The sequence below is a fragment of the Amblyomma mixtum genome, chromosome 3, assembly GCF_055824585.1.
Source record: "Amblyomma mixtum isolate Tamu chromosome 3, ASM5582458v1, whole genome shotgun sequence".
Taxonomy (NCBI): Eukaryota; Metazoa; Arthropoda; class Arachnida; order Ixodida; family Ixodidae; genus Amblyomma; species Amblyomma mixtum.
Window position 1 is genome coordinate 415,428,542 of NC_143014.1, and position 18,160 is coordinate 415,446,701.

General features: G+C 48.4%; 1 protein-coding gene across 2 annotated transcripts in view; it reads left to right on the top strand.

Annotated features, from left to right (window-relative positions):
• LOC149357730 (uncharacterized) overlaps positions 1-18,160 on the top strand; it is a 326,496-nt gene that overhangs the window by 203,009 nt on the left and 105,327 nt on the right. Inside the window, exon 1 of one of the 2 annotated variants that reach the window (XM_089584877.1) lies at positions 4,532-4,666. The exons of the other annotated variant lie outside the window; for it this stretch is intronic. The gene's annotated coding sequence lies outside the window, so the exon portion shown is untranslated. Of the gene's footprint in view, positions 1-4,531; positions 4,667-18,160 lie in introns of those variants that run through there. 2 annotated transcript variants of the gene reach the window in all.

Consider the following 18,160-nt stretch of genomic DNA (forward strand, 5'->3'; position numbering starts at 1 on the left):
TTCCGGGTTGCATAATCCATTAAGTTCAGGATGTACCGGTTGCCATGTTTCGAAGGGGGCTGGACTGGGCCCACAATGTCGATGGCCACTCTTTTGAATGGCGTTTCGATGAGCGGCGTCCTCCCCAGCGGCACCCGGGCGACCCGGCCCTTCGGGATTGTCCTCTGGCAGATGTCACAGGAGGCGACAAATCGCTTCACGTCCGCGGTGATACCCGGCCAGAAAAAATCTTGCAAAATCCGGTCCTTCGTCTTTTGGGCGCCTAAATGTCCGGCCATTATTCCGTCGTGCGCAGTTTTCAGTACCGCCTCTCGATGACACTTCGGAACGGCGAGCTGCCGCACGTTCCGCCCAGTTTTCTCGGTGTAGATTCGGTACAGTACTTCATCCTCTTTCTGGAATTCGATTTTGCCTTCCGAATCCCTACATGTCAGTTTCTTGCCAATTTGGGAGAAGCAGTGCTTGAGCGACTGGTCCTCTGCTTGCTCCTCTGCATAACTCTTCCTGGGTGGCTCCACTGCGACGTCGGGGGTTTTAAGCGCTTGGAACTTCTTGTTTTGCTCTCTTGCTTTCGCTCTTGTTACAACCGCTGCAACTTCCTCTTCAGCGAGCTCGTTGCTGACCGGTTGTTTAACCAATTCCTTCGGGTCATCTGGAGCTCTGGCGCCTTCTACGTTTCCGAGAATGAAATCATACAGCGGCTCCTCCATGCAGAGCGCCGAGATAATCCCAGAAAAATACGGGGTGTCGATGTGAACCCGTGCCTCAGGCAGCATCTTAGCTGTTCCATCTACTAAGTACACTGGCCTCTTCTCTCCTCTGAGCTGGTCTTCGTTGATGGGCTCTCGTCTCACGATCGCCGCATTGCATCCGGTATCCCGCAGTACCGATATGCTCTTGCCTCCCAACGTTCCAGCCACCACCGGCAGTCCTTCAACGAGGAATTTCGGTCGCGTCATCATGACCGCGTTCACAACGGGAATTTTATCTCCATTTTTGAGCTCCAGGTAGCCATCGCGAATGCTCTCCTCATTAACGTTCTTGGCGGGTGAGTAGACGCAAGATGCCTGTGGCCTATCCTTTACCGCTGAGCGGCACGCATCCGCCTTGTGTCCCTTTCGCCCGCACTTGAAACAGGTGACGCTATGACTGTTACTGGTGTGGGTACGGCACTGTGAAGCCTGATGCCCAATGCGGTTGCAAAGGTAACAGCGAGGCGGTGCTCACTTATTGATTTTCTTTCCTTCACTTTCGGGCCTCCCGGCATCGTCTCGGCTGTCTGTCTTCGATTTGGAGAGATTCAGGCTTCCTTGCGCTTCTAAAAACTGGTCAGCTAGGTCCAACATCTCTCCTAGCGATTTTGCTGTCCTCTCCTTCAGGTAAATTGCCATGTTGGAATGACAGCCCTGTGGGAACCTTTCCTTAATAAGGAGCTCTCTGAGTTCCTGAAACTCAGTCTTGATGCCTGAAAGCTCGATCCAGCGGTCAAAATAGTGGCTGAGACGCGCTGAGAACTGAGCTGCAGTTTCGCCATCCGCCGGTTTTCTTGTATTGAATTTCTCTCGGAATCCTTCCGCGGTGAACCAAAATCTCTTCAAAAGGGCGGTTTTCACCTTGGTATAATCCGCTGCATCACCCGGCGGCAAACGCCCGTAAACACTAAGCGCTTCCCCACTCAGACAAGTAGCTAGCGCTGTCGACCACTGGCTCTCCGGCCACTTCTGGCTCTTCGCAATGCTTTCAAATCGTCTGATATAAGCATCTAAATCATCTTTCCGGTCGTCAGATGGGATGAGGAGCTTACTTGTGTTCAACTTCAAATCACCTTTGTCCTGGCTCCCTTCTTTCTCTCTAGTCTCTTTCTCTAGTCGTTGACACTCTATTTTTAAACGCATAATCTCTGTCTGACGTTCATCAGCTGCCTTCGCGGCCGCGCGCTCCGCCTCCGCGACTGCGTGCTCCTGCTCCGCTCTCTCTCAGGCAAACGCCCGCTCTTCGCGCTGCTTATCTTCGACCCATTTTCGCTCTTCGCGCAGCTTATCTTCGACCCATTTTCTGAGCTCAGTGCTTGTTAGCCCCAACTGGCTACCCATAGCTATCAACCTTTCCAAATCCATTCTTCTATCTCCAAGCCCACTTTCAGTAACACAGCTACAAGCTCAGCACAAAGCAAATCCTGTTGATACACGACACCTCTCTAAAGTCGGCACAGTTCAACACCTCAACAAGTCTCCCTCTCAGTTCACCACGTTCTCTTCGCCTCAAACGTCCTGTTGCGGACGCCAGTTAATTGTCACGGGTTCGGTGACTAGGAGACATCATCACTGAGTCCGGACAATGAGGGGGTGGCCGTTTGATGCCCGGCGTAGCCGGTAAGAAAACGTTGTGACTGGTACCCCTGTCAAGCGCACAAGTTAAGTGCACTTACGGGGAGTGCACTTCGGTATCCGGAGTGACACTGTGGGCTACGCGGTGCTAAATGGGAAAGCAAAGTGCACTCGGAGTAAAAAAAAGCGTCAGAAAATGAGCGGAATTTCTGAAGAGGTCGGCGGAAAAGAAAAAGGACTCATAATAATTGATTGCTTAACGTGATAGAGCAAATAAAAAAAAAGTTCAACAGTTTTTAACGATGAAAAAAATATAAATAGAAGAAAAGCCAAGACTATCCAGAATTGCGGCAACAAACAAGATGGTGGCGCGTAGTAATGTTGCGTCTGATCACGTTTCCTTGTTTATTGCTTCGTTTGAAGCTATAACGAACGATTTTTTTTTTCTGAAACAGTGTTACAGCATGTAAAATAAAGTTGTAAGTACTTTTTATGCACTATACATGTTTTGCCTTTGAAGTCGCTGGTGGCAAGGCTACGCACTCAGCCCTCAAAGTGTGGTCCGTGAACGCACTCCTAGCGGAGTGCACTCTTCCGCGAGTGACACTCCACTTCCGTCGTTTAGATGTGGCGAAGTGTACTTACCGCGAGTGACACTCTCCGTAAGTGTACTTAACTTGCCCGCTTGACAGGGGTATGAGACCGAGGCGTGTTAAGAGGTAACAACAACAAAACAAAGTTTATAGCTTCGATTGAACAATGCGGCAGCTTTCACAGACACGTAATTTACATTCTACAAAACAATCGCGGAAAGCACATAGCAGTAAACACACTGAATTAAGTTATACATTGAATATTTCTACACAGGTCAGAACACAAGTGACAGGTCAATTAGATACAGTCGGTCAAAAGTCAGAAGGTAAACAAACATGCAGTCAACCGGGAAGCGCGGCTGCAGTCCATCCACAAACGCGCAGTCAATGCGGCCCCCGAAGGCGACGTCCGTCCAGGGCAGCTTGCGGTTTCGAGGATGCGGTGCGGGGGCTCGGAGACCCGGGAATTCGCGGCGGCAGCGTTTCCACCGACGAGCGGACTGAAGTTCGTTTCCATACCGCCCCCTTTTGAAGCCCTCGGGCCCTAGCGGGCGAGCACTCGCGGCGCCACAGCGTCGGCGTCGAAAAAACAAAACACCAAAAAGCGCAACAAGAGCACGTAGGCACCTACACTTTGACTCTGCATGGCCGCCATCTTGGAGGAGGAAAAAATTAACGCACAACTAAAAAGAAGCCCTAGGCTTCGACTCTCGATTCGGTGACCTTGGAAACGCAAAAAAGTAAAACACAACCAAAAAGCCAGTCACGCACGCCGCAACTTTCCTGCTAATGGTCAGCTCCAGACTTCGGCAGTATCGGGGTCGACCTTGAGCAGCCTCCGCTTTCGCAATGCAAGGGGGTTGTCTAAATAACTGAAAAAAGCGTGCATGCATTCTTGCTCTTCCCGAGACACATACAAAGAAACGCGGACGCATCAGTTTTATACAAACAAAACTAATTTACAGGCTGCCGCCACTTCTGTGACAGTCATGTATCTCTGACGGAGCCCAATAAAGGGAAGTATTTTTCCACGCTTGCCGGGACCAGACGTTGGGTCTCGTATCTCCACCGAGCATGGGATGCACGGTGTCGGTTCGCGTCAAAGGAACGGCACCCAAGCGGCGCCGCGACTACGACAGAAAGGGTGTGGTTGTGTACCTTAGGGTGCCTTGATGCGCGCGCGCTAGGGTACCTTAACTATATGGGCTAGTTCTGAAACCGCGAAGGCACACTTCGGAGAGAAAAAAAAAAAAAAAGACTGTACTGCCGAAATGAGTACATGAAAGCTCCTTACAGGATGGCCAACAACTGTTCTCGGAGTCGACGCTTGGAAGCCGTCTTGCTCCTTTTCATCTTGCCGTCGGCGCCAGCCTTGTCCGCTCAGGTCGTCTAGCGCCGGAGCCCATCTCGTATTCGCAGCGGACGTGCCATGTGTGGCAGTGTGGCGTCTATGCGGAGTCTCGCTTTTGTTCCCTCCATGGAAGGGGATACCCTTCGCGTTAGAGGCCACTTCTCACCAGGCTGCAATTCCGTGACGCGGGGGGAGAAGACAGCCGAGCGATGTGTTTGTATCTGGCTTTTTTCTCCGTCTTCCTTCACAGGTGTATCGCTCCGGCAGAACCGCACCAGTGCGCTAAGCTAAGCAACGTCGAGGGAAGTGCGACCTGCCAGGCTCTCTTCAAAGCATCCTCGACCGTGGAGTCGGCTGGACACGTGGAGAAGAGCACCGTGACGTCGAAGGAAACAGTAAGACCTCCTGCGTTTATGCCCTTGCGGCGTTATCTGTCATAAAGCGTGAGAGTTACCAACGTGCTTACGCTATCAAAATAAATCAGGGGGCACTTTGTTTACCTAAAGTGCGGTGAGGCGAAAGCCTTAAGCGTGGTGTTGCTGCTTGTGTCACTGATGTGTGGTTAAGGTGTTGAACTTCGCCTCTGAAAGCGGAACGCGACAGCGTCTTGCAACGCTGCCAGGGAGTCCATAGAACGCCATCGCCCGTTCGGCTCTCTGCCTTGCTCGTCGGTAAATTGGTTTTTGAGGAAAGGAAATGTATCTGTCTCTCATATCTCGGTGGACACCTAAACCTCGTCGTAAAGGGAAGGGAGGAAGATGGGAATGAACGAAGACACCGTATTCACTAGACGCGCCTTTGTTCATTCCAAACCATTGAGCTGGCATGGCGGAGTGGTAGCGTTCTCGTCTCGCGCACCGGAGACCGGGGTTCGATTCCCGAGCTCGGCCAATTTCCTACTCGGTTTTATTTATTTATCTGGTCCGACTACAAAGGTTAATTAGGCTAATTGGTTAAGTAAGCAATGAACTAAACTCAGTCCCACTTACTTGGAGCATCACTATACGATACCTTTAATTGGTTGCATGGTTACTAGCTTAAGTACAATTGGCCCCGTTTGAAATTCGCGCACTGTGACGTCACGACCGTTTCGACCAATTGAAAAGCGTGACATTTCTGTCGACAACCGCTGCTTACAACGATGAGGCATTAAAGGCTTCCGCCTTAAAAGTTTACGGGACGCGAGGGTCCGGAAAGAAATGATTTTTCGGACCACTCACGTAATCATGTCGCCTTAAATGCGCATAACAATACCAGCTGAGTTGCGAGGCAAAACTACGATATTTTTTTTTTCGGCGAACGCGTGTCCCGTAATCATTTGATCACGATAGCACCTGCTGGTCCTTCCGAAAACAGGATAAAGGCGTCGTCGCATTCTCTGTCCACTAGGTGTTCGTTCGTAGGCTGACGTAGGCAGTCATTGTTTTCAGGGAAGCCAGAAATCAGGGCTCAGATATGTTTTTTTTCCGGGCACCAGTGGCGGAAATCAACTGCCACGTTTATTCGCCGGTACTAGACAAACCCGGGCTATCTTTTTCGTAGCATTGCTAGAAATATCTGTGGCGTCCGAGTGCAGCTCACGGCCCACTGTGCTCACTGTCATGGGTGTGATCCCCAAAGATCCTACTTCGGTTCCGTCTCCGAACCGTTCCTTTACGGAGTGACGTTAGAATGACGACAGCGAACTGCGAGGGGAGAAAGAAGGGAAAGCCAACGGCCAATCGTCGAGCGCCCGACCTCGCGGGAGCCCGGCCCACGACTGCCTGGCTTTTTCGGGGGCCGTGCACTAAAGTATAGGTCGTTTTAAAAAGAAATCAAATTTAACAAACAAATGGTAATATATATTATTTATTAAGAGGTCGCAATACATGCACGAGTGCACAGTAAACAATTATTTTGACGTTTCATTTGGTACATATTTCTCTTTCATGTCGGTGGATGGTGTCGCATGCGCGCGCGCGTTGAAGTTTCATTCCTAACAAGAAGACTCCCAATGGCGCAAGCAGCGACTCGCCGGCCTCTTGGTCCCCATGTTTCGCCGCGGCAGCGTACTTTGCTTGTGGAGTTCATGGAGCAATACCCGTGCCTCGTGAAAGGGTCATTTGTTTTGACGCCAGAAAGTGTGAAAGCAAGCAAAGCGCTGTTGTGGCGGGAGCTCGCAGAGATTTCAAATGCAGAGGGACCAGCAACGAAAACAGCGTACAAGTGGCGGCAGTTCTAAAAAAAAGAAGTGTATAACTCCCGGGTTTATTTTATTCCACTTCTGTCATTATAAGCTTCAAAGGATCTTTTAAATATTACTACTGCCATCCTACTTTATTATTCTAGCCCAGACAACTGAAATTTTCTGTGTAGACAAGGGTCTTTAAATTTGATCCATTTTGGTTTACATCTTTTTATTTTGCTATATTATCCAAACCAGCTACTCCAGACAATTGTTTCATTTCGTGTGTAGCCAAGAATATTTGCCTTTCATTCATTTCTGTTTGCATCACTTCGTTATGCTATATTACCCAAAACAGCCATGATTACCTTCTGTACATTTCTTGCTACTACCCTTATTTTACATTGTTAATCCTTTCAGCTGTGATAGTCTCTCGGCAGTGTGGAACCAATAATAACTGCAGTTCGTTATTTTAGCTGACTTTATAATTTTCTTTCAGAGTGTTATGTTATCCCAGCCAAATACTCTGTGATATTATGGCAGTAGTGCATACATATGGCTGCAGCTTCTTGCTTCAGCCATTGCGTAGAGACAAGTTCTGCTGTGATTTTTTTGTATAAATATCAGTGATCAAGAAGCCCCATCTGATATCATAGAATTTGGCTACCAAGAATGCTCTCTGTCTCAATAATTCAGTCGAGCACATTTTGTAGCAGTGTTATTTATTTCTACCAAGATTGTGCCGAAGATGACCACTGATGAAGAGGCTCAGTGGATCATAAACAGCCATAAGCAAGATTTTGTTTTCAGTGCCAGTTATTTGTACCAAACTGGGCAGCTGTGTCAGGTTTTCTAACACCCGCTATTGCTACAATGGTATAACAAATATGCAAAAGGAAAAAAGGACAAGAAACAACAATCATAATGCTGAAAGTTGAGGTTGAAACTGTTGAAGTTTATTCTGATTACATTGCCTTGCTAAGTCACTTAGGACATGAGCTGCAAAGCATGATCAATGAATTAGACAGGCAGAGCAGAACGGTGGGGCTGAAAATTAACATGCGGAAAACCAAAGTAATGTTCAACAGCCTAGCAAGGGAACTGCAGTTCGCAATTGGTAGCCAGGTGCTGGAAGTTGTAAGAGAATATGTCTATTTAGGGCAGGTAGTGACAGCTGATCCAGATCATGAGAGGGAAATAACTAGAAGAATAAGAATGGGGTGGAGCGCATATTGCAAGTTATCTGCGATCACGAATGACAGTTTACCAATATCCCTCAAGAGAAAAGTACACAACAGGTGTATCTTACCGGTACTCACCTATGGGGCAGAAACGTGGAGGCTAGCAAAGAGGGTTCAGCTTAAGTTAAGGACAACGCAGCGAGCTATGGCAAGAAAAATGATAGGTGTAACGTTAAGAGATCGAAAGCGGGCAGAGTGGGTGAGAGAACAAACGCGCGTTTATGATATCCTAGTTGAAATCAAGAGGAAGAAGTGGGCTTGGGCAGGGCATGTAATGCGAAGGGAAGTTAACCGCTGGTCCTTAAGGGTAAAGGAGCGGATTCCAAGAGAAGGCAAGCGTAGCAGGGGGCGGCAGAAAATTAGGTGGACGGATGAGATTAAGAAATTTGCGGGAATATGGTGGCCGCGGCTGGCGAAGGGCAGGGCTAATTGGAGAGACATGGGAGAGGCCTTTGCCCTGCAGTGGGCGTAGTCAGGCTGACGATGATGATGATGAACACTGCAATGCATAAATCACTGTGAGGTGTGTCGTCTCTGCCTGGCGAGCTGCCTTATCACCCGCTGACACACTCTTTTCAAAGAAGCAGTGTGCTTAGGGCGTGGTAGGGAGAAGAAATGTACAATGCGGCACCGCACTGCTTAGGTTTTGTTAGTGTGGAGTGAGTGGAAGATGATGGTGGTACGTTTTGTGCAGCGGTGTCATCCTCCTGCTCAGTATCCTCGCTGTCGCTGTTGTCATGACTGCTCTGTGAACCGTCAAAAGGGTCACCTTCTTCAAGGCACAGGTTGTGGAGCTCTGCACATGCTGCAATAACGGTAGCTGAACGCTTGGGGCTGTAATGCAGAGTTGGATACCTTTGAAGGCACCGAAATCTGTTATTCAGCACCCCAATGCAGCGCTCCGCAGCTGTCCTTATTGAAGAGTGTGCATGATTGTAGGCCCCCTCTGGTGTCTGGAGGCTTGGATGGCCAGGTACAGGGGTCATCGGCCAGGGCTCATGTGTGTAGCCACTGTCACCTGTGTAAAAATAAAAACCGGGCGCAGTCTCTGTATTTGCCTGGTTCAGATAAGACGGCTCACCAAGCAGAAACTCCTCAGGACAAAGTAGCCCTTGTTGGGCAATTCTCTTCCACAGGAATGAGTGTTTCAAGCAAAAGACATCGTGTGTGGATCCTGGTCGTCGCGGATCAATAGCGTGGGTTCTCGGTTTTGAATCTGAGACCTGCAAATATACAAAGTTAGCAGAAAGACTGACACATGCTGGTGACAAACTAATGAGTAGAAAAAAAGCCATGGCCCTAATTCACTCTGAAATTTTCATAAAAGCAGCACACTCTTGGAACATGATATGAGCATAATTTTAAGAAATATTCATGTTAAGTTTTTGCAAAGATAGGGAAGGTGGCATTATTCTAATAAAAAATGGTGCCTTTTATATGTTGTCTTGCCGCGTATACCTGTTATCTATAACAATTTTAACTGTCTGTCATGTAGGGCCACAATTGTGACGCAGAATGCAATACTCTAGTGATATTATGAAAATTATGCGGAAACCTTGGTGGAATTTGTTTTTCATAAGTATCGTTAACATGTTACCCGACAAAGTAAATGACGTTTCCTCCCTCCAATTTTGAGTGCATTAAAATTTAAGCATACAAATGCACGCAATCCACGCAGGTGGCTGACATTCGCGAATTCTGTTTTTTTTTTGTTTAACGAGGACAGACATGTAGTACTTACCGACATCGTGTTTAGGGCGTAGTAGCCCTTTCTGGTCATGAATGCCTGCGTTTCACCAGGGCTGAGACATTTGGGCTGACTGATGGCAACGAGGGTTCCATCGATGCAGCCAACAACACCAGGAATTCGGCCGCGGTGCAAAAATTCGGCCACTTCCCGCTGCTTTTCCGCTGGCGTGGACGGAAAGGTTACCCACCCTTTTCGCTTGCCTGCGCTAGTTATAGCTAGCGCTACTGCTCCGATGCTGTTGCTCACTGAGGATCGCGAGGGTTGCATGGTCACCTCACTGCTGACAGAGGAAGCCTTAAAGCTCCCGGTTGCAAAAAACCGAAGCGCACACAGAACTTTCGCTTCTGTCGGCAGTCCGGTCGGCCCCTTCGTCCCGATTTCGTCCTCAAGATCAGCACACAGCCTACGCACCAGCGCCTTACTCATTCTGAAATGGCGGCGGAAATCCTCCCCCGACAGATCGAAGGCATCTTCCCTGTTTCTTGGTCTTCTCTCCGCAAAGAGCCGCGAAAAGAAACGGGGTCATGGGCGCCGCCATGTTTGTTTACAAGAGTGCGGCAGCGGTTGCCGCGAAGAGGACCTACTCAGCGCGGTTCCTGTGGCGGAACGGTTCCTTTCGGCGCCGTGGCCGCGCCCCGTGACGTAGACGAAAAACGCGGAGCTGCCTCCGGAAGTTTTTCGTCACGCCGGACATGACGACGGTCGGCCAATGAGAGGAGGCGAAAGGAACTGGTTACCGAGCGGAACCGCAGTGGGCTCTGGAACCAGGCTGATGGGGCCGAAACTAAAACAGCCTGTACTATCACTCAGTATATATGAGCTGCAACACACAAACTGTGGCCAGGGCCCAATTCTCGAAGGGCTGCTAGCCCAGAGCTGCTGAAAATTCCCGCATATAGCCGTTGATGCAAGAAAAATTGTGGATGGAATGTTTGCGCGAGTTGGGTGCCCTGTGTGCAAGTCGTCGCAGGCTGCGCGTGTAAGCACTAGCCGCTAGTTGTTGTGTGCTGCGCGCCCAGGTTCACTGCAGTCAATATTTCTAACGATTTGGCTGAGCCCAGAATTGGTTGCGGTTCTAATTTTCAAAATTCTTACTTTAACTACGGCAGTGCATCCGTTTGCTCTTGGGAATCGATAAATACATGCGCATGCAGCCCAGGGGAGGAAAGCGCGAGCCACTTCCGTTCCGGCTAATTCGGAGAACCTCGTCACACTAGGTGGATGGATACACAACGACAGGGTTCTGATAGGAGGGAAGGTCCCTTCACCTCAATCCCTTTTGAATTTTCGAATTGCGCTGCCGTTACAATCGCCGTGCGTCCTTGTTTCCGGAACGTCGTCAGTCGTGTTATTTCGGGCGCTATCACCTGCTTTGTCACGCCGGCCACTTTGGCGCCGTGTTATTTCGTGTGTTATACTGATGTCGGTGCAGGGACTGACCGCTACGGTGGTGTTTGGTTCTGTGCTCGCGACCGTCTAAATTGAGAAACAGCGCAACGAGACCCTCAAGGATGCAGCGAGCACTGCTACCTCGGAACGCTTTCTCGGGAGCCTCCGCTAGTAGCAGCGATTAACTATCATTTAGTCACTGCTGTTGATGAAACGGTCATCGTCTTTGACCCGAAGACGTGTCGACACATTGTGCGAACCGATTATGCAAATGTATATTAGCTGATTTCTACTGGTTTCGCCTATTATTATCGTGGGAAGCGAAGGCCTTGCATGGTATTAGTTTGTTTCCATGCATCTGCATAAATACTAAACAATTTTGGAATTATCTACGATTTCAAGGAACATCGAGCATGCATTAAATTGCGTACACTCAGTATATGGGCAGTGTGATCGTTCATTTAGTTCTCTGGAAGTCAGTGTGCTCGAAAGGATGTCCCGGAAATGTCAGCTGCAGCATTTCAGAATGACTTCACACCTCGGCCGCGTTCGCACAGGTTTATATCTGCATTGCACCGAATGCTCCAGCATAGACTTGTAGCGACGGCTTCGTCCTCGCTGCGGGATAAAAAGAGACTCGCTGACAGCGTGCAGATTCGGAGCAGACTGATCTTATTCTTCGGAGAACAGAAACGAATTCGAAAGGAGAGCGCGGAGGAGAGGGAGAGAGGGAGCAGAGCGCCTGGAAGTTCCGATGATGCTACGCCGCGCAGGTGTGAGGCATCTCAAGTTATCGACGAGCTTCGCTGATGCGCGAGGCATGTCGTGTGTCCGACCCTGGCCTTCGTCTTTTCTTCTAGCGGTTCCTTATTTTTCTACCCCCCTTTTGGCATCTTCGCTGTTTGTTAACCCCGGCTGTGGTAATTACGTAAAGAATGTCACAAAGATGATAGCGGCGAGCCCTCACACCCTTACCGGCGCTGAGTTGGAGCTGACAAGCGATGCGCCACTGCGCCGGCAGGTGGCGCTGTTTCAGGCACAGCCACAACCTAGTTATTGTCAATAGAGAAACTAAATGTGAGGGACAAATCACGTGGGAATCCCGTAACAGGCAAACAACCATTGACTACTGTCTAATGTCGCAGGGCTTCTATAGCAAGCTCGCAATAATGGAAATAGACGAAGAGGGGAAGGACAGCCTAGGAAGTGATCATAAACGTATTAGTCTACAATTGGGAGCCCTAGTCAAAAGAGAAATGCAGCGAAGTCCAAAAGACAAGGCAAAATTAAATGATGAACAAATAGCGCTAATATCAGCCGATATAGAAGAAGTAATTGAGAAACGCCACATGGAAAATTGGGATTATAATCAGTTAGAACTGCTCATCGCTACAAAAATGAAACAAGTGAAAGGAGTTAACCGCTGGAGAGGAAAGAGGAAGCCACGAAGCTGGTGGAATATGGAAATTAATAAGGCCATCGAACAACGACGGGTGGCTTCAAGGGAACACAGAGAAGCAAAGAGGGCGCAGTTATCTGAAGAGGAAATAGGCAAAAAATGGGAATCTTATCGACAAAAGAAACAGCAAGTTCAGGTCCTAGTCCAGGCTAAAATAAAGCAGTCCTCTGATAAATGGCTGGCTGAAGTTCGCGAGGCAAATAAAGGGGCGCCAAAAAATTTCTGGAACCATATAAGCTGGTTGGGAAAAACAAATCAAAGAAAGCAGGAACAGATTATAGATGCTGAAGGAAAATGTTTAGAGGGAGACGATGCTGTGGACTACATTACGTCATTTATAGCTGCGTCTTTTAGCAACGCCAATGGGGTAATCTCCCCAAGTGAGGCGGCAACACAGGACAGCACAAAAGAGAACAGCTTAGAACTGACTAGCCTTAACTGGGAAAAGGCGGAAGCGAATATTCCTAAAACCACATCCGCAGGGATAGACGAAATTTCAATTAAGCTGATTAATGAACTTGGCCCAAGAAGCAAGGAAGCGCTGATAAAAGCATTGGAGGCAGTCATAACAAATCAGCAAATTCCGCACAGCTGGAGACAGAGTAAAATGAATTTGATTTATAAAGGGAAAGGAGATAAGATGAACATAAAATCCTTCCGTCCGATTACGATAACATCTGTTATGTACAGGCTGGCAATGCAGGCGGTGAAATTAAAAATGCAGTCATGGGTAGAAGGGAATAGGATACTCGGAGAACTTCAGAATGGGTTCAGAAGGGGTAGGCGGTTAGATGATAGCCTGTTCGTGCTTACCCAATGCATAGAAATAGCTAAGGCGGAAAATAGACCTCTGTTTTTAGCCTTTCTGGACATAAGCGGTGCATACGATAACGTGAACAGGGAACTCCTGTGGAGCATATTGAAAGATTTAGGTATCGGTCATCAGATAATGATTTTCTACAGGAAATCTACCAAGATAATGAAGTTGAAATTACATGGGAAGGGAAAAAAAGTACCACAACTGTGGGGGTGCACAAAGGATTAAGGCAAGGTTATCCTCTATCACCGCTGCTGTTCATGCTTTACGTGATAAATATGGAAAGAAGGCTAGAAGAAAGTAATCTGGGTTATAATCTGTCGTACAGATTAGGCGGAAATGTAGTTGGGCAGCGACTCCCGGGTTTAATGTATGCGGACGATATTGTACTGTTAGCAGACAGGCAGGAAGATTTACAAACTTTAGTTAATTACTGTGGAGACGAAGGAGACGCTCTAGGATTCAGTTTTAGCGCAACTAAATCAGGTGTGATGATTTTTAACGATACCACTGATCAGGTGCTTACAATACAAGGCCATGAAATAACCAAAGTGGCCGAATACAAATTCCTCGGGATATGGCTAAACGAAGGGCAGATATACACGGAAAAGCATGAACAGGCTCTTAGGGCAAAAGGACGAAGAGACGCCGGGATAATGAAACATAGGGCATTATGGGGGTACAACAAATATGAAGTACTAAGAGGTATTTGGAAAGGAATAATGGTGCCGGGACTTACTTTCGGCAATGCGGTTCTGTGCTTAAGGGCAGAAGTTCAGTCGAGATTAAACGTAAATCAGAGAGCTGTTGGAAGATTAGCACTAGGTACTCACGGCAAAACCACAAACGAGGCAGTACAAGGGGATATGGGCTGGGCATCGTTCGAAGCACGGGAAGCTAAGAGTAAAATACTATATGACGAACGCCTGAGGAAATTGGACGATAACAGATGGGCAGCTAAAGTATTTAAATATTTATACAGAAAGAACGTTGACTCACAGTGGCGGAAAAGAACTAGAAAACTAACCAGTAAGTATGCCGGTCATGAGGACGGACAAAGAAAGAGCATTAAACGACAGGTTAAAAACGCGGAAGTTAAAAATTGGATGAATTCAATGGAAAATAAACATAGTGTAGAACTATATCGATACTGGAAAAGGCAGATCAAGAAAGAATTTTTCTATGATAACTCAAGAGGCAGTGCCCTACTTTTTGAAGCTAGATCAGGGTGTCTTAGAATGCGCAGCTACAAAAAGAAATTTAACGAAGAAGATGACACATGTGCAGTGTGTGGTAGATCTGTGGAAACAATTGAACACCTCATAATCAAATGTGATGGTATCCATCCGGATGTCGATGCAGGCACAGTCACTCTTTCTGAGGCCCTAGGGTTTAAAGATAACAATGGTCATGTAAATAAATCTGCAGTGGAAGTCAGCAAAAAGCGATTGGAGGATTGGTGGCTGAAAAGCAGAGATGTGGCATAAGGTTAGAATTGTAGGAAACCGTAGGTACAGGTGATGGCGAATCTTAATGAGAATTGCCAACACAGTAAACAAACAAAAATAATAAAGAAAGAAAAGCTGAGCATGGTGGCAATTGCCACCACCCCGTTTCAAAGGGGGCGCTCCTATCCATCCATCCATCCATCCATCCATCCATCCATCCATCCATCCATCCATCCATCCATCCATCCATCCATCCATCCATCCATCCATCCATCCATCCATCCATCCATCCATCCATCCATCCATCCATCCATCCATCCATCCATCCATCCATCCATCCATCCATCCATCCATCCATCCATCCATCCATCCATCCATCCATCCATCCATCCATCCATCCATCCATCCATCCATCCATCCATCCATCCATCCATCCATCCATCCATCCATCCATCCATCCATCCATCCATCCATCCATCCATCCATCCATCCATCCATCCATCCATCCATCCATCCATCCATCCATCCATCCATCCATCCATCCATCCATCCATCCATCCATCCATCCATCCATCCATCCATCCATCCATCCATCCATCCATCCATCCATCCATCCATCCATCCATCCATCCATCCATCCATCCATCCATCCATCCATCCATCCATCCATCCATCCATCCATCCATCCATCCATCCATCCATCCATCCATCCATCCATCCATCCATCCATCCATCCATCCATCCATCCATCCATCCATCCATCCATCCATCCATCCATCCATCCATCCATCCATCCATCCATCCATCCATCCATCCATCCATCCATCCATCCATCCATCCATCCATCCATCCATCCATCCATCCATCCATCCATCCATCCATCCATCCATCCATCCATCCATCCATCCATCCATCCATCCATCCATCCATCCATCCATCCATCCATCCATCCATCCATCCATCCATCCATCCATCCATCCATCCATCCATCCATCCATCCATCCATCCATCCATCCATCCATCCATCCATCCATCCATCCATCCATCCATCCATCCATCCATCCATCCATCCATCCATCCATCCATCCATCCATCCATCCATCCATCCATCCATCCATCCATCCATCCATCCATCCATCCATCCATCCATCCATCCATCCATCCATCCATCCATCCATCCATCCATCCATCCATCCATCCATCCATCCATCCATCCATCCATCCATCCATCCATCCATCCATCCATCCATCCATCCATCCATCCATCCATCCATCCATCCATCCATCCATCCATCCATCCATCCATCCATCCATCCATCCATCCATCCATCCATCCATCCATCCATCCATCCATCCATCCATCCATCCATCCATCCATCCATCCATCCATCCATCCATCCATCCATCCATCCATCCATCCATCCATCCATCCATCCATCCATCCATCCATCCATCCATCCATCCATCCATCCATCCATCCATCCATCCATCCATCCATCCATCCATCCATCCATCCATCCATCCATCCATCCATCCATCCATCCATCCATCCATCCATCCATCCATCCATCCATCCATCCATCCATCCATCCATCCATCCATCCATCCATCCATCCATCCATCCATCCATCCATCCATCCATCCATCCATCCATCCATCCATCCATCCATCCATCCATCCATCCATCCATCCATCCATCCATCCATCCATCCATCCATCCATCCATCCATCCATCCATCCATCCATCCATCCATCCATCCATCCATCCATCCATCCATCCATCCATCCATCCATCCATCCATCCATCCATCCATCCATCCATCCATCCATCCATCCATCCATCCATCCATCCATCCATCCATCCATCCATCCATCTCCATCCATCCATCCATCCATCCATCCATCCATCCATCCATCCATCCATCCATCCATCCATCCATCCATCCATCCATCCATCCATCCATCCATCCATCCATCCATCCATCCATCCATCCATCCATCCATCCATCCATCCATCCATCCATCCATCCATCCATCCATCCATCCATCCATCCATCCATCCATCCATCCATCCATCCATCCATCCATCCATCCATCCATCCATCCATCCATCCATCCATCCATCCATCCATCCATCCATCCATCCATCCATCCATCCATCCATCCATCCATCCATCCATCCATCCATCCATCCATCCATCCATCCATCCATCCATCCATCCATCCATCCATCCATCCATCCATCCATCCATCCATCCATCCATCCATCCATCCATCCATCCATCCATCCATCCATCCATCCATCCATCCATCCATCCATCCATCCATCCATCCATCCATCCATCCATCCATCCATCCATCCATCCATCCATCCATCCATCCATCCATCCATCCATCCATCCATCCATCCATCCATCCATCCATCCATCCTTCCTTCCTTCCTTCCTTCCTTCCTTCCTTCCTTCCTTCCTTCCTTCCTTCCTTCCTTCCTTCCTTCCTTCCTTCCTTCCTTCCTTCCTTCCTTCCTTCCTTCCTTCCTTCCTTCCTTCCTTCCTTCCTTCCTTCCTTCCTTCCTTCCTTCCATCCATCCATCCATCCATCCATCCATCCATCCATCCATCCATCCATCCATCCATCCATCCATCCATCCATCCATCCATCCATCCATCCATCCATCCATCCATCCTTCCTTCCTTCCTTCCTTCCTTCCTTCCTTCCTTCCTTCCTTCCTTCCTTCCATCCATCCATCCATCCATCCATCCATCCATCCATCCACCCACCCACCCACCCACCCACCCACCCACCGCCGGGCCTGTGAGACCCAGGTGGCTCTTTTCGAGCAATTCGGAAAAGAAATAGCTCCCGCAAGAGTCATTTTTGCTCAGATAGTTGTTCGGGAGGGTGCCTATTCTCTACGTTAGCTGCTGTCAATCATTTTCTTCTAAGTGATTTCTATGTTTGCCGGGTCATTCTTATTCCAGCGTCTCCCTCCTCTGTCCTAAATGTGGAGGCGGGGACAGTTGGCAGGTGACAGGAGAAAAAGGGGAAATCCCCCTGAACACTACCTGCCCCTTGCCACAGTTGATAGGTGGAGGCTTCAGACAGACGCCACCGCCGCCATCAACGTAGTGCAGTTTTCGCATTCAGGGCCCTCCTAATGCTATCTGCATTTAAAGGTACACGCATGCCGAACTATAACTGTTTGCCCCATCAGTTCTATTTTTTCGTATGACGAAGCACAGGGAATATTATTGCGTGCACTTTTCGCCCTAAATTTGAAAACTGATAGGAGAGTTCAGATGGAAACAACACCCTCCAAACATGATAAATTACGCAAGTACAGCCATGAAATTTATGAGCTTGAACACGGCAACGCGTGACAGATAGCCTCGAAACCTACTCGTGGCGATACGCAGCGGCCGCTTTCGTAAACAAAGTGGAAAGCGAGGTCTGTCCTTCGGCTCTCTGGAAGCAGGCAACGCGGCATAACCCTTTCCACCACGCTGCGGAAAGCAGCCACCGCGTATCGCCACAAGTAGGGCTGGAGGCTATTTGCCACGCGCTGCCGTGTTCACGCTCATAGATTTCATGGCTGTACCTTGTAAAACGCCCAAAACGAAG